At 42.4% G+C, this 14,649-nt stretch overlaps 1 protein-coding gene across 1 annotated transcript in view; it reads right to left on the bottom strand.

Moving 5' to 3' along the window:
- Window positions 1–11,870, bottom strand: part of plxna4 (plexin A4) — a 277,609-nt gene extending 265,739 nt beyond the window's left edge. Inside the window, exon 1 of the mRNA XM_030045687.1 lies at window positions 11,364–11,870. The gene's annotated coding sequence lies outside the window, so the exon portion shown is untranslated. The remainder of the gene's footprint in view (window positions 1–11,363) is intronic.
- Window positions 11,871–14,649: the final 2,779 nt, after the last annotated feature.

The following is a 14,649-nucleotide window of genomic DNA, read 5'->3' as shown; positions in this document are numbered from 1 at the left end:
AAAGCCCAGTGTCCCTGGAGCTGCTTAAGGTAAAACACATACTAACACACACACACACACACACACACACACACACACACACATATGTACACTATATGCACACCAAAAGCCAGCCAGTGCTAATAGGGGAACCTTGCACAGTAGGGTGCCCCCTCCCTGAGCTATCAATCCCTTCAATAAATGAGCTCATTCCCCAGGGCCGCTTCACCAACTCAGCTCACACTCTCTCGCCCACTCCCTCTCTGATCTCTCTCTCTCACCCCGTCTTTATTGTATTCAGTTTGTTTTACACTAATTATCACAGATACACATCTAAAAATACATTCTCCTCATCTTCTGGCTTTATGCTATAGACACCGTCCAATCATTGCTCACCACAAAGAGAAACATGGATTCGACCATCCCATGCCTTAGGGCGCTCATTGTTATTTATGAAGTTTCATAAATGTAGGAGATAGTCTGAATTTAAGAATCTCCAGTTACTCCAGACTTCACCTCTACCCTGCTCTCACCTATATCTGAGTTTGTTTGTGTTCGTGTGTGCGTGTGTGAGTGTGTGCATGTGTCTGTGCATGGCATATGTGAAATTAAGGAGCACGGCAGCATATCCGCCCATAAATCTGCAACCACAGGACTAATGTCGACAACATATTTGGGCTGTATTGGCCTGGGGCACAAAGACGCATCTGAAAGGAGGGAGGGAAGAGAGCTCCAGTGGGATGATGGCCATGATTAAATGACTCACTGACTCATAAATCCACTCTGTCATCATTCTAGGAGAGGCTACAGTATCATTCACACACTCTCTCTCTCACACACACACAGATTACTTCCCAAGGTAAACCACTGACAGTGTACGGTGTCACAGACACACAACCACCATTGCTACGCGGCTCCCATTGGCCTTGTAACATGACATCATGCTGTCCACTATGGCAACGTGACATTACTTTGATTCACAACTCAATGTGCAGACAGGAAGACTCGATTGGTCCAGACGCCAGTTGCTGCAAAGCACCAGTTCCAAGTGTCCAGAAATCTCAACAGGAAGTGCCAAAGTATTTGCAAAAGAGTCAACTGCAAAGAAGCACAGGGCTGAAACGTTGCTCAGTCATTTAGATTACAAAGTTCAGCAAGTTGTAGAGGCAGGAAATACTGCAGCAAAAAGAGGTGGGATGTGAAGAGTAAAGGATATTTAATAAGAATACAGAGAGTGTGTCTGAGAATAGTCCACCTTGCCACAAATAGTAACAGCGATACACTTCCTAGTAGAATTATTCACTCATTATTGAAAGCCTCTGGACGTCATTGGTTATGGTTTGGGAACTCTCCCGTCACCAGTGATATCATGACCACTGCAATTTCAGAATAACATTAATTTAAGGCTGTATTTGCTTAAAAGACCCTAATTTTATGCAATTTACATGTTGAACAGCAATTTCTATAATGACCACTATGAATTTAAACCATAAAGGAAAAGGTGCTTGAGCATCAGCTTGACAAAGACAGTTAAGCCAGTTTACAAACTGAAAGGTGGATAAACTTATTTGGATTTAGGTGGGTTTACACTCCATTACATCCATTTCCTCACCTCCTCTGTCTCTCAACAGACTTTCCTTCTCCCTTTCACCCTCTCCCTCAAAGCCCTTGGCATAAACACAACAGACATGCTTTCTAGCCATCTCAGCCTTGGTTCTCAGTGACAGAGGAGAGGATGCAAACTGTTATCCAGCATTTTCCCCCCTTCCTCCCTTTTCCTCCTGCTCCTCCTCCTTTGCTTTCGTCTCTCCACAGTTGGTCGTGGCTGTTTTTACACTTTGATTTTCTGCAAGCTTTACCTCATCGCTTTGCTTTTCCCGCAGACACAGAAAAACCTCTTAAACACACACTGACTTATATACAGACACATACACACACACACTCACACACACCATATAACTATCTGGTTGCCAAATTTGCCCGTGGGCCCAGAACAACCCAATCAAAGCTCAGCTGGAAGGATCACTGTGACAGTGCAGAACGGATGGACACAAAGAGAGGGGAGTGTGGAGGGAGGGATGAAAACGCTGCTCAGAACTGGTGCTTTCTCCACAGTTACATCTGTAGACTCAGAGAGGACAGCCTCTTTCCTGAGCCAAGGGAAGAAAAAATGATAGGGGGAATGCTTGATGCATTGCAATGACATGGCTTACCTTTCCTCTCTCAGCTTGTTGTCACAACCTGTAGGATGCTTTCTCCTCTGTCTCCTCTACTGTGCCCTTTACGTTTAGTCATGAAAAACAAATAAATTACCCAGACCTCTTATAAAGGAGTGCGTATTCTACACCCTTTTGAAAAAATACTGGACCACGAGGAATGAAATGTTTACAAGGGCTACAACAGTCAAAGAAGGTAGTCTTGGCGATAATAGGTACTGCTTGACCTCGTGGTGGCACATAAATCACTCCTGCATTATCATGGGTTTGCAAAGTGTTTGTACATCACCTCCATTTTCTACTATCTTTCTTGACTCTGTCCAGTGCACACTATTCTGAAATCTGAAAAATGAAAAAAAAAAATGTTGGGGGGAAAATGTACTTTTCAGGGTAGTGTACATAATAATCGCCTAACCAGGCACACTCCATCAGTCACTGTTTCCAAAGTAAACTTGCAGTGAGGTAAAGTGCCTTCCAGTGTAGGAAACCTATATCAAAATGCTCTTCTATGCTGAGAAAGTCAGCAAGTATCAAAACTTTTCTATCCACTGCAGATAAAAATGTCAATAACGAATCCTCTGAATCCATTTACTGTCACATGAATGGTCAAAAGTGCATCTCAATGTCAATCCATCATGTCTCTTTCATGGCTCCAGGTATGTGTCAAGGGAAGGACAGCACTGGAGACAATGTCTGCAGACAGGTTCTGAGTTGACAAATCATGTTGCCATAGGAACACAGTTAGTTGCGTGGGCGGCAGGTAGGGATGGTGTGTGTCACTATAATGGAAAGATTTAATAGATCCTCTCTTCACTCTTAGTCGCACATCAATGCATGCTTGAGAATACAGCATGAGGCAACTCCTCAAAGTGCATTTTATATAGATCTCAATCCCAGCAACCCTGAAAATAGGACAGGGTGAAAAAGGTGACACAAATCAAGCATGCGTGTAAAAGTTGAAAGATGATGTCATGTGTGAGTAAACAAGCCCTTCCGATTAGCAATGATTCACCAGTTTAAGAAGATAAGGAGGGGCCTACTGAAGCAAATTCCTGGGGTGAACTCCAAAACATTCACATTCTGGTGCAGTCACCCCTTTCCTGGCAGGTTTAATCACAGTGATTGAAAATCAATACCCAGCAATGATGAAAAGTCCCAGGCTTAGCCAGAATCACATGTGAAATGCTTATTTTATTCCAGGAGAGCAAAAAAAAAAAAAAAAAAACTTCTCCTAGCACTTGGCGAGAGTTGGGCCCTGGCTAAGAGTCAATCAGGCAACACTACATTCACACAGACACAAGCCATTCCAAATCCCATCGACAGAAAAAAAAATTACCCAAGAAAGGCAAAATCCCTAACTCAAAAGGGAGTAGCACACAGAGAAGAAAAACATGAAAATACCCTGTGTAAGCCTTGTTAAATCTCTCTGTAACATCCCCAACATTTTGCTGCTCGACTATGATATACCCTGAGGGGAGGGGGAGAAGAGAGAAGGTAGGGGGATGTGGGGAGGATATTACAGCAAAGCAGAATCTCCCCCCTTCTGGCTTTAGCTCAGCAGGGGTCTTCCCTTAGCCCACTGTGTCACAATTACTGTGGTAACACTGCATACTGATGCCCCCTGACACCACTGACACTCTGAGCCGGGAGGAGATGAGTGAGGGGACAAGGAAGAGAGAGGGGGAAACAGAGGGAGAGAGTTTAAGGGGAGTGAAAGACTGATAAGACTGATGAGGCCTGTCATCATCCATGAATCCTCTGGTCATCTGGACAACACTGCTAGTATGACAATTCTCCTTCCTACTAGGCATCCATGTTGTGCATTTTTTCTATATTTTATTTAACCTTTGATGAACAAGATTAGTCATTTAACAACCAATTCTGTTTTTCAGAGACGACCTGGCCTGATGACAAACATTAGGACTAGGCATTTGGAACGACTTCACACTGTGATACATATCTATTTGTAACACACAACATTGCAATAGTCTACAGAAATTACTAAAAATGTATGAATGGCTTAAAATATAACCTAATGCATAACATCTGGGTAGACAATACAACACGTTATATAATAAATCAGGTGACAGTTTCAAAACAGAATCCAGAATCCAGTTTATTAAAATAGATTTAGCATAATGCATCTACGTAATTTCAGAATTTTACAAAATGCCTACGATTTTTGACACCCGAGGACTGCAACAAAAAAGTGCTGAAAGTGAAACCAAAATAAATGTGTGTTGTTGTAATTCATTTAAGACATTTTTTAGTATTATGACACCTCTCTAAAAGAGTTGTTTTCCAGTCTCTATCTACCCTATTCATTCTGGAGCAGCAAACTCCCGATAAAGCTTTCATTCCCGCAACAGGTAAGGAGTTAATGAACCAAACTTGATGGATGTATTAAACTCACTTAGACCAACAAAAAACACTCTGAAATGTCACTTTAATACGGTACACTAAAATATAGATGCCATTCCATTATTAAAATGAAGTGCACAAACAATACATAATACAAGAGGCTAGCAAATAAATACAGTTTTGCAAAAAATAGAGATACTCATCTGTATCAATAGCAAGGCCTTAATATAAAGTAATTACACTGTAAGTGGATTTCACACATAGTCAAGACTAATCCATCCCCACAGGAGTGTGCCATCACCTGGCAACCCTAGCAGAACTCTAATTCAACTCATTTAAATCTGTAATAATGCAGTCACTTGGTAAGAGCAGTTTCAGTAGTGCTATACTAAAACTTATGCCGCTATTGGCGTGATTATACTGTTGCTGAAGAAGTTAAGACTAAAAGCATTAATCAACAACATGAGGACATTCATTTTAGAATATAGAATGCCTTACATCAACAGCCAGACTTTCAACCATGATATGCAAATTTGTGTAGCAAAGAGGCATAATTTGTAGTAAGCCTGATATAAGCTTCTATTAAAACATGCTGCAATCCATTATAGTTGCACGCTTCAGCAACATACTGCCAGAGAGCATGGTTCACCACCTACAGTCTCAATTAAAAAGAATGGAAGAGTGCCTTGATGTTGCAGGCGTGGAGTGATAAGGAAACAGCCCATGGGTTAAAAGTGCTCTGAGGTCACACTGTGTGCTGTTTGCATGATCAGGAGCTCCTATGGGATGAATTATGGGCCACATAACACCATGTTTAATGTAGTGAAGTTTTCACAACAGAGACTGAGAGCACCCAACATACTGCTTGATACAGATTAATAACACAGAATGTTTTGAGCGCGCATACTTAAGCATGCATACCCATGCTTCCTTGCGACAGGCAGGATGAAAACAGAATTAGGGGCCTAATCCTTGCGTGGACTTAAGGCGTCGGCGGGAGAGCAAATGAGAGAGAGCAAGAGAGCGAGCGAGTGAGAGAGAGTGAAAGAGAGACAGAGAGAGAGAGTGAGAGGGAAAAAATGCCCTAAGACTGTCTGCAATTTTCTCATCATTTCATGCATCTGAAACAAAACTAATTTATTGCTTGTCATGCTCGGCTTGGCACACGCAAACATAAGAGCCAATATGCCACAGCGTGTCATCTGCCGCTGCATCAAAGAGAGCTGTTTATATATCAGACTCACGGCTCCATATGAATCATAGAGACCTGGGAGAAACGCCTAATATGGTCTTATCAAAACGAGCAGTCTGGCAAACCTTGCGGTATGTTGGTGACTTTCCATGTCTCCTTGATTCCCATCTAGCAACATACCATGTCTCCCTCTCAGTTTATTAGTTTATTTCCCTGCTCAGAGGTCATTCCAATGTCACAACAGTAGTTTTTTGTTGTTGTTGTTTTTTTTTTTTTACCCGACCCCACACAAACACACCCAGATAAAGTTATGTGCTTGGCAGCTTAAGAGTGAAGCATAGAGATAGGGGAGGAGAGAGCTGGAGGCAGAAACAGGCAGAGAGAGAAGGATTGAGAAAAAGATGAAAGGAACCATGAGAGAAAGCTAGAGGGAGAAAATGAAAGTGGTGCGACTGTGATATAGTATGTACATGTATTGGTCCCCATTATAAAAGCACGTGACAGCTTAATAGGACGGCTGCCAAGATGAAAAAAGAAGTTTTGCGCAGCAGGGTGTGTGCACACATGCAAAAACACACACACATATATATATCTCCTGTGTAGGCGTCACACATGTGCTGAGTAAACCAATTCAGAGGAGAACAAAGCTTCTCATTAACTGGTATGCTGTGACACATATTGATTTCTCCCCATAGAATTCAGTGTGTCTATTGTTTGGAGATCCTCACTTCAGATCTCTTCTGCCATTGCTTTGGCAAACATCAATATGCAGCTCTGTGGTGCATTACCAAAGGGTTAATTACATACTTGTAAGCAATTACTGTCTTAATGCAGCATGGAAGAACCCCCCCAACCCACCCCCCCAAAAAAGAAAAAGGGAACTTAGATGAAAACCATCAAGCCGTCAGTCACTGATACTATCTTTCTAATGAAGTGTCAATTACAACATACTAGAGTTCAAATATTATATTGTGCAATAAGTTCCTAACCTCCGACACAATTTACTTTCAAGTCTTTAGACAGACAGGATAACAAATAGGCTACAGCGCTTTCATGTGGCAAGACAAAGATCCTAGCCAACTGTACTTGACAATAGGTTTATAATGGGTTAGACTCCAATTAATTTTTTTAATCTCTCAACCTAACCTGGAAAACCATAAAACTCCCCATCAAAACAAAGCTAACGAAAATACTGCACATTTAACTATGAAGGGAAAAAGCCCTTCCAAAAAGACGTCAAAATCCAATTTTATTTTTGCCCCAGGACTATCGTTAGAGAATTCTCTGTCTGACTGTCCCAAAATATGGGAGACAGATTATGCTGCGAGGAACAGTTGGTGACACAGAGGAAATACAATTGGCCATCTTCTCTGTGGTGTTTGGAGGTGGGGGGGGGAGGGAGGGGGTCTAATTGGACACTAGCCTGTGTCTGGTACTCCTCTCACAGCCCAGAAGGGTGCATGTGTGAGTGTGTGTTTGTGTGCATGTGCTCAAGTGAGAAAGAGAGCAACAGAGAGAGAATGAGACACATACACACACACACACACACACACACACACACACACACACACACACACACACACACACACACACACACACACACACACAGAAAGAGAGAACAAACAGAGAGCCCCATTCAGGTCCCATCCACAGACACATCATTCAGCCTGACATGACGACACGTCTCTCTGGCCAGCAAGTATTCATATAGGGCCGAGCCAGGCCAGTCACAGACGCATCATTCACACACATACACTTCCGCTGATTCTCGTCAATACTGCCACCAGGCATTTATATCACTACAGAGGATATCTATATGATTTCCCATCTGTATTCATTCACAATTCCCTCCTTGACATGAAAGTGTTGTGTGGATTTTCTATGGAGCTTATTTTTACAAGTGCACCACCCCCAAAATGTAATAAATGTCTGTACTGCCAAGCTTGGAGTGAGAGTTTATCCATTAGTGAGCCATAATATTGACAAGGCCGTGCTCTCTGGGTCCAAACTCCAGCCTTGTAGCCGTAACATTGGCCGACAGACAGGGGGTAGTATGTCAATGTGAGGTGCTTACAGGCCGATAAAGGCTGCTGTTCCAATTCCTATAGGCAGGGCTTGATGGACAGCACCGAGGGAGTGAGTGAGGGAGAGGAGGAGGGAGGAGGAAGAGGAGGAGGGAAGCAGGGGGGGAGAAAGAATAGTGCCAAGTACCCTTAAACACTCTAGTATTAAGAAGGAATGTAGTGAAGGGACAAGGAGGCGAGACAGAGATGAGATAGGATTATCAAACTGTGCTGGGACTAAATGTTTTTCCCCTTGAGACACTGGCAGCAGGGGAACACACCCATCCACCCACACACACACACACAAACACAGACAAGGAGGAGAGGACCCACTCATTCACACAAATACAGATATGCATACGATGACAAGGGCACACACTCAGACACTCCAAAACAAGGAGAAGCACACATGAACATCTACAATTACACACATAAAATGCACTCAGTCTAGACAGCCTGCCCAACAAAGTCAGACTGCACACATACCCCACAAACATCAAGTTAAATGTTAGCTAATGGACAAGTCAATCAGACATACCCAGCTAATAAGTTTATTTTCAGATGTCCATTAATGAACCATCACAGTGACTCTGATGCAACTGTATCTTCTCCAAATGCAACAACTGACTGTTGGTAGCTGGCATTCAAACCGGTAATGACAAAATGCTTATTTCATACAACCCTACAGCACAATGGGAACACATATAAAAGCTATAAAATCCCTGTAAAATATATAATGAATCATGCTTTTATGATTTCAAAATGGAATTTTTGATATATATGGTATCCAATAAATGCGTTTACCCTAAAAAAAAATCCATGAAACATTTCTCTTGGCAGCAAGCAAGACAAAATCATCACTGATGTCAATGAAAGCATAGTGTATAGGATTAGTCTACACAGTCTACACAGTCTACACTGCACAGGCCTGTATGGCCACACTGCCCCTCATGGTTTCTCCAGCATATAGCTCCCTTCCTTCAGCCACACTCTGCTGAGCACTAAACACAAGCATCCCTTTCGGTGGAATCATCACACACACTACTCACTACTCACTGTGTATACTAATCACAACGCCTCTAAGATGTAAACAGCATCTGTGGAGCAGGACACAATGGTGTACATTAAGTAAGGTGCGATATCAAATAGGGTTTGGTAGTGTGAGACTGAATTGATGCATTGAGGCTGGAGTGCAGGTGGATAGGGAGAGAGTGGCTCGCAGCACTCAGTGTGACTGCTGTGCTACGGCTCTGCATTTTGTATAGGCTGAAGCAGCTGCTTTCTGTGCATGAGGCACAACACAGGGGGGGAGGATGGGGGGAGCGATGGAGCGGGAGGGAGAGGAGGGAGACAAAGTGTAAAGCCACATTTGGAGTCAAGGGCCTACATCACACTACACAGCTGAGACAGTGCTATTTTGTAAGGAGGCTGCACTGTCGCACTCCCTGCCTGAATGCCTGGAAATCAGATCGAACTCCAACAGCCCTTTCTTTTGAAGTATACAAAACAGTGAAGCCAAGAAACAATTCACAGACAACTCTCTGAGTCAAAAAGGATAAATAACCGTGACATTAGCCAGGAAAGGGGCCAAAAATCAACATATGGGTAACAAAGTGAGCCATACAGAACAGATTTATCTTTTTAACATACTATTCGTCATACATTTGGACAAAACCTTTAGGGCTAAGTCACCAGTTCACCAAATCTCTTGGCTGGCTTAGGCTGTGTGCTGTGACTCCAGCACAGGGAGCATTGTGGTACAATCCAGAGGAAGGAGATATAAATGTTCCCCTCTCAACTACACCTAAAGCCTGCTGGCACCGAATGAGAGTCGCCAAGGTTTTATGGCAATTCAGCAGTGCCCATAAACAGCCCCTGAAAGAATCATTCAAATACCAATATGTCAAACAATAATTCACAGTTATATATTTACAACCCATCACACATCAAACTAGATTCATAAACTAGTCCATACAAAATGAGCCTTGAACTTTTAAAACATTTATGAAAGGTACTGGATAGTCAGGGTACAATGGTGAAAAATACCCTTTCTGTATGCTGAACTACAGAATTAGAGCAAAAATATTCCAACACTATAACAAAGTATTATTTCATAAACACAAAAAATAACTCTGTGACTTTATAATAGGTTTTAGGGGAATACATCCAAGTAAATGTCCTACATGAATATCAAAGTCGTTCCACACAAAGAAATACAATTAAGAAAGACAGGGTCGGTATACATTCACTACGAAACACTGCAAGTCCCTGTACGAATATTACAGTGTTTTCTGACAAGGAAATTAACTTGCTCAGCACTCAAGCCATAGCCTTTCCTAAGGCACTCTAAGTCACATCGGTCAAGTTGAAAAGCTTTGAGAGCGGGCTGTGGCGCATCCCAGCGATCCCATCCTGGAAGCCATACGGGGAGAAAGGTGCCATTTGAGGTTACAATTAATTTTGTATGATGCAAAGGGTGTTTTCCAAGAATTACACTAACCTACTCTTGAAAAACACAACAAGCACTTGGCGCCTGTTCGACTATTTTGAGCCCCAGCTGTGAGATGTAAAAATATCAATTAGACATACATCTGCGCTCATTACACTCGCAGTCGATTGGGAAAGGGGTTATTAAATGTAAAATGTAACAAAATACGAGTCAAATGATTCACCTGGATTAAGCAATGTAGCGGAAGGCTTTTGGTCCTATTAAGAACCTGTTCACAAAGGTTCTTTATATCACCAAATGGTTTTATATAGATCCTCCATGTTAAGTTACTATTATGAACTCTAAGCATGCATTAAATACTCCAAATAACAGGATTTTAGGCACTTCTCTAAAACCACAATGAGTTATTTATTTCTAATTTTGTCCGTAGTTTTGTTTTTAATTAGTTTTATGAAGTCAGAGAGTTAATTTAGTTACCAAAGAGCCATGGAAGAAGAACTCTCCTTTTCTGTGTGCACCAGAATATCACGTTGTTTTGGCCATTTGAGATGATGTAGAGCTGAGCCGTGTATTCAGTGCCAAACAGCCCAATAGGCTGCAATGTGTCTCGTACCACTATAGTCCTAAGTATCGCTGAGAAGGTTTTTCCCCAAAGGCACTGCGTAAATCCGACGCGGAATCCCCGACAAATGTTTCTTTTCTGCCTTCAGAGTTGAATGCTGCAAGACGCACAAACGCGATTTGGGCACGTAGAGCATTCTGGCTCAGCGTGGATGAAGGGCATGAATGATTTGAAGCGCCAAGCGGAGATGAGCCCAGTTACTATGTGCAGGACAAATTTGGATAAATAGCGTGTCATTAAACCTGTTTTGCATTTCTCTCCAGGCTATATTATCCAACTAGACTCAGACTGAAAACAGACCGATCGCCCAAGTGCGCAGAGCGGGCATGGCGCAGAGAGAACAGGTGCAACACGCCTTGCTTTACCTGGCTGGCGCAGTGGCAGCATCACACCCCGAAAAACTGACCAAAATGACACTACACACTCCAATATAACAGTCCCCGCTGTGGGTACTCTCGCTGTGACAAGCCCCCTTCCTTACCTGTAATCTATGCAGATATCACTTCACAGCCGCAGCCGCATCGACACTGCGGATGTAAGAGGCACGTCCAGAGCAATCCCCAACTCCTTTTACTCCCCCCAAAAATGAGAAATGCCTCTAAATAAATGCTGTGATATCCTGATCCAACGGTTTGTCCACTTTAAATCCCCGGTAGAGGTGTAATTAGTTCACAAACGAGGCGATTCCTGCACAGGAGAAGAAATAGCAGCAGACTCCCAGCAACATTCCCCGATCAGCGGGACTCTGTTCAGCTACCACGCCGCTGCGAGCGCTCTGAGACCCGGCAGCAGCACCTCCCATTCCACGGCGAGGACGCACTTGGTATGCCGTTGAAAAAGCCGCTGCGCCGTATGGGATACCGCAGGAGGCTGTGTTTGTGTGTGTGCGTGTGTATGTGTGTGTGTATATGTGTGTGCGCGCGTGTGTGTATAGAGTGTGTGTGTGTGTGTGTGTATAGATGTGACTCAGTGCGGTGCTCCTGCTCAACTGAGGCGCTGTGGGTGCTGCGGCGGAGTGCGAAAGAGAGAGAGGGAGTGAGGAAGAGAGAGAGGGGCGCGCTGCTTCAGAGTTTGCGGCTTCGCAGAGGATCCAGAGACTGGGCAGGGATTGGAGTCGATGGCGCTTTGCCGGGGCGCAAGAGGCGACTGCCTTGTCTTACCAAGACTCCTTCTGACTTTCCCGCAGTGACAGCTCGGGTCCTGGGAAGGGGGTGTTGGGGGAGGGAGGGGGCGTTAATTGTTTTTCTTTTTTTTTTTTTTTAAATCCCTGCCTGCTTTCTCAATGAATGAGAGTACAGCAAAACAATTTCCATCTTAGCAAGCCATTTAGTCAAATACCCAGCCTTAATATCTCATTTCCTTAAATGAGATATGAAGATTATTTCCTATGCAGTCTCACTTGCGCAAGGATGTCTTATCTTGAGACAGCACATAATGATACAGATCACCCACAGTAAAAAGAAAAGAAATTTTAATATAAAAAAAGGTTTAAACAAGGTTATTTGAAAATATGTGAATTACCACACCCCTTAGGGAGATCTTTTGTTTTAAGAAAAATAAGAATTTAAGAGTAAGTATGCTATGAGACTATAAGCAGGACTTATTAAAACAGATATTTTTGCAGCGAGGTATACACAGAGCCCCGCAGCCGGCTGAATGCATTTTCAGGGTTTATGTAATGCATTCATTCCGGTGTGACAGGGATTTGGCAATGCCAAGGGGGAATTTACACAAAATAGGCTATACCGGGGTGAAATGATCAGATCAACGGATTTGAATATCTAATCGGAGGATCATTTGAAGATAGAGATTAGGCAACATGGCAACATAATTACGACACTTGCATACTTTTAGGGGATTAACAATCTGCATTTTTGTTCTTTGATGATCTTTTGCATGCTTTAGGAGTGCACCCTCTTACATTTTATGCAATTAATTTTTTTAAAGCCTAATTATGTAATCGTGTCTTCACCGAGGTGAGCCAGTGTGAGGGAGCATGAATAGGCATAATATTTTTATTTAACAGCCTACAAGGCTACTTCTTATTCATAGTTATGTTAAAAAAAAAAAAAAAAAAAAAAAAAAAAAAACATCTCATCAGTTAAATATTGTGAGAGGTTGATTTGGTATGATATGATTTGACTTACAAAATGACCTGTATGGAGTTGATCATTAAGCAGTCTAAGTATTTTAAGAAATTAGTCCGCTCAAAGAAAGCAAGGGATTTCACAATGGTTGAGCGCGAGGTCAATACAGGAAACTAATTAAAAACAAACAAGTTCATAAAATTCATTGCAAGCAACTGACTGTTGGGAGTGCGCGCCCCTGACCATTTTACACTCCTCCTCCTGAAACTCGAGGCGTGTGTGTGTAGGCTATGTGTGTGTGTCTTGAGGAGGTAACACTGCCTTTCTGCAGCATCGCATCTCCCTCCCACTGCCACTCTCACTTCCAGAGAAGTCTGTAGCTTTGAAACACTGCATCAGAGCCCCACCTACAGGCCAAAAAAGCTTCACAGCTAAGATCCTTTGACACTCAAATAGCGCCTGTCACTTCAACAGCCCTAATATGGGCGCAATATCTACTTCAATATGTCACTTTTCACTGGACAACCGACCTTAGGAGGTAACTCACTTAAACACTTTCAGGTTAATAACCACAGCAGCTTAATCTTTGGTTAAATTTCACAGGGACACTGTAAAGATACTGTTTACTATATGCTGTATCACAGCAAACATTCAAATATACTGAGGCTATGTCAATAAATATAAAACAGTGAAAGTAGCCTAGTGATGTTATATAAAATTTAAAAGTAAGTAAGTAAATAAATAAACAAGTAGCCTTCAAACTATGACAAGGTCAATATAAACTCAATACAGAAAACTGTAAGCTATAGTTATATAGTAATTTACAGTGATACATATACAGTAGCAGAGTAATGTAGGCTGTTTTAACCGCTGTCCGTGTTTGTGTGTGTGTGTGTGTGTGTGTGTGTGTGTGTGTGTACCTTGACGTTGGGAGTAGGAAACAATTAGGGGCAGGGAAGGGAGGGACTTCCATATGAATGCCACCATCTTGAAAAACAAAACAACAACAACAACAACAACAACAACAACAAAAAAAAAAAAAAAAAAAAAAAAAAAAACAGCAAACAATTTATCACGACATAAGCAACCATTTAAGTGGCTGGAGTGGTGTTAGCGTGGCCATGGCAAATGTTCGTATTAGTTGGCCCACAAATTAGCCCAAAACTTGACTTACCTTGAATGTTTGCAGTAGCCCAGTTGTTCAGCAGTAAACACACGGGGCTTTATATTCGCTCAAATGCATCTTTAGCGCTTTCTACAATAAACGATAAGCGAGAGGGGCTCCATAACATTTGCAAACAAAAGGATATTTTGGCACAAACACAACATGTTTTTAGCGCGAGCTTGGAATCACGTGACGGCGAGCCAGCACACCTGTGTCGATTAGCTCGTGCGGAAGTTTCTACTGCCTCTAGCCAAGATCAGATGTCCATGTTTAATTCTAGTAGGACTTATGAAACTTTGAGTCTGATATCATTCGTGTCTGGCAGAGTCAATTCTGAAACTACCGTGGTAAAGGCACCAGTGACCATGAACTGATGATTTTAAATAACCTGTTAAGTGAGCTTCTTGTTGCATAGTAACCACATTGAGGTGTGAGAATAATATTCTTAGCCTCTTAATAGTGGTAATAAATCAGCATTCACTCAGCAGGCTTTTAGGCATTCGGCTTTGCCTCGT

This window comes from Myripristis murdjan, chromosome 23, assembly GCF_902150065.1.
Source record: "Myripristis murdjan chromosome 23, fMyrMur1.1, whole genome shotgun sequence".
NCBI lineage: Eukaryota > Metazoa > Chordata > Actinopteri > Holocentriformes > Holocentridae > Myripristis > Myripristis murdjan.
Note: the sequence above shows the minus strand (reverse complement) of the source record. Positions and strands in the feature narration are given on the sequence as shown.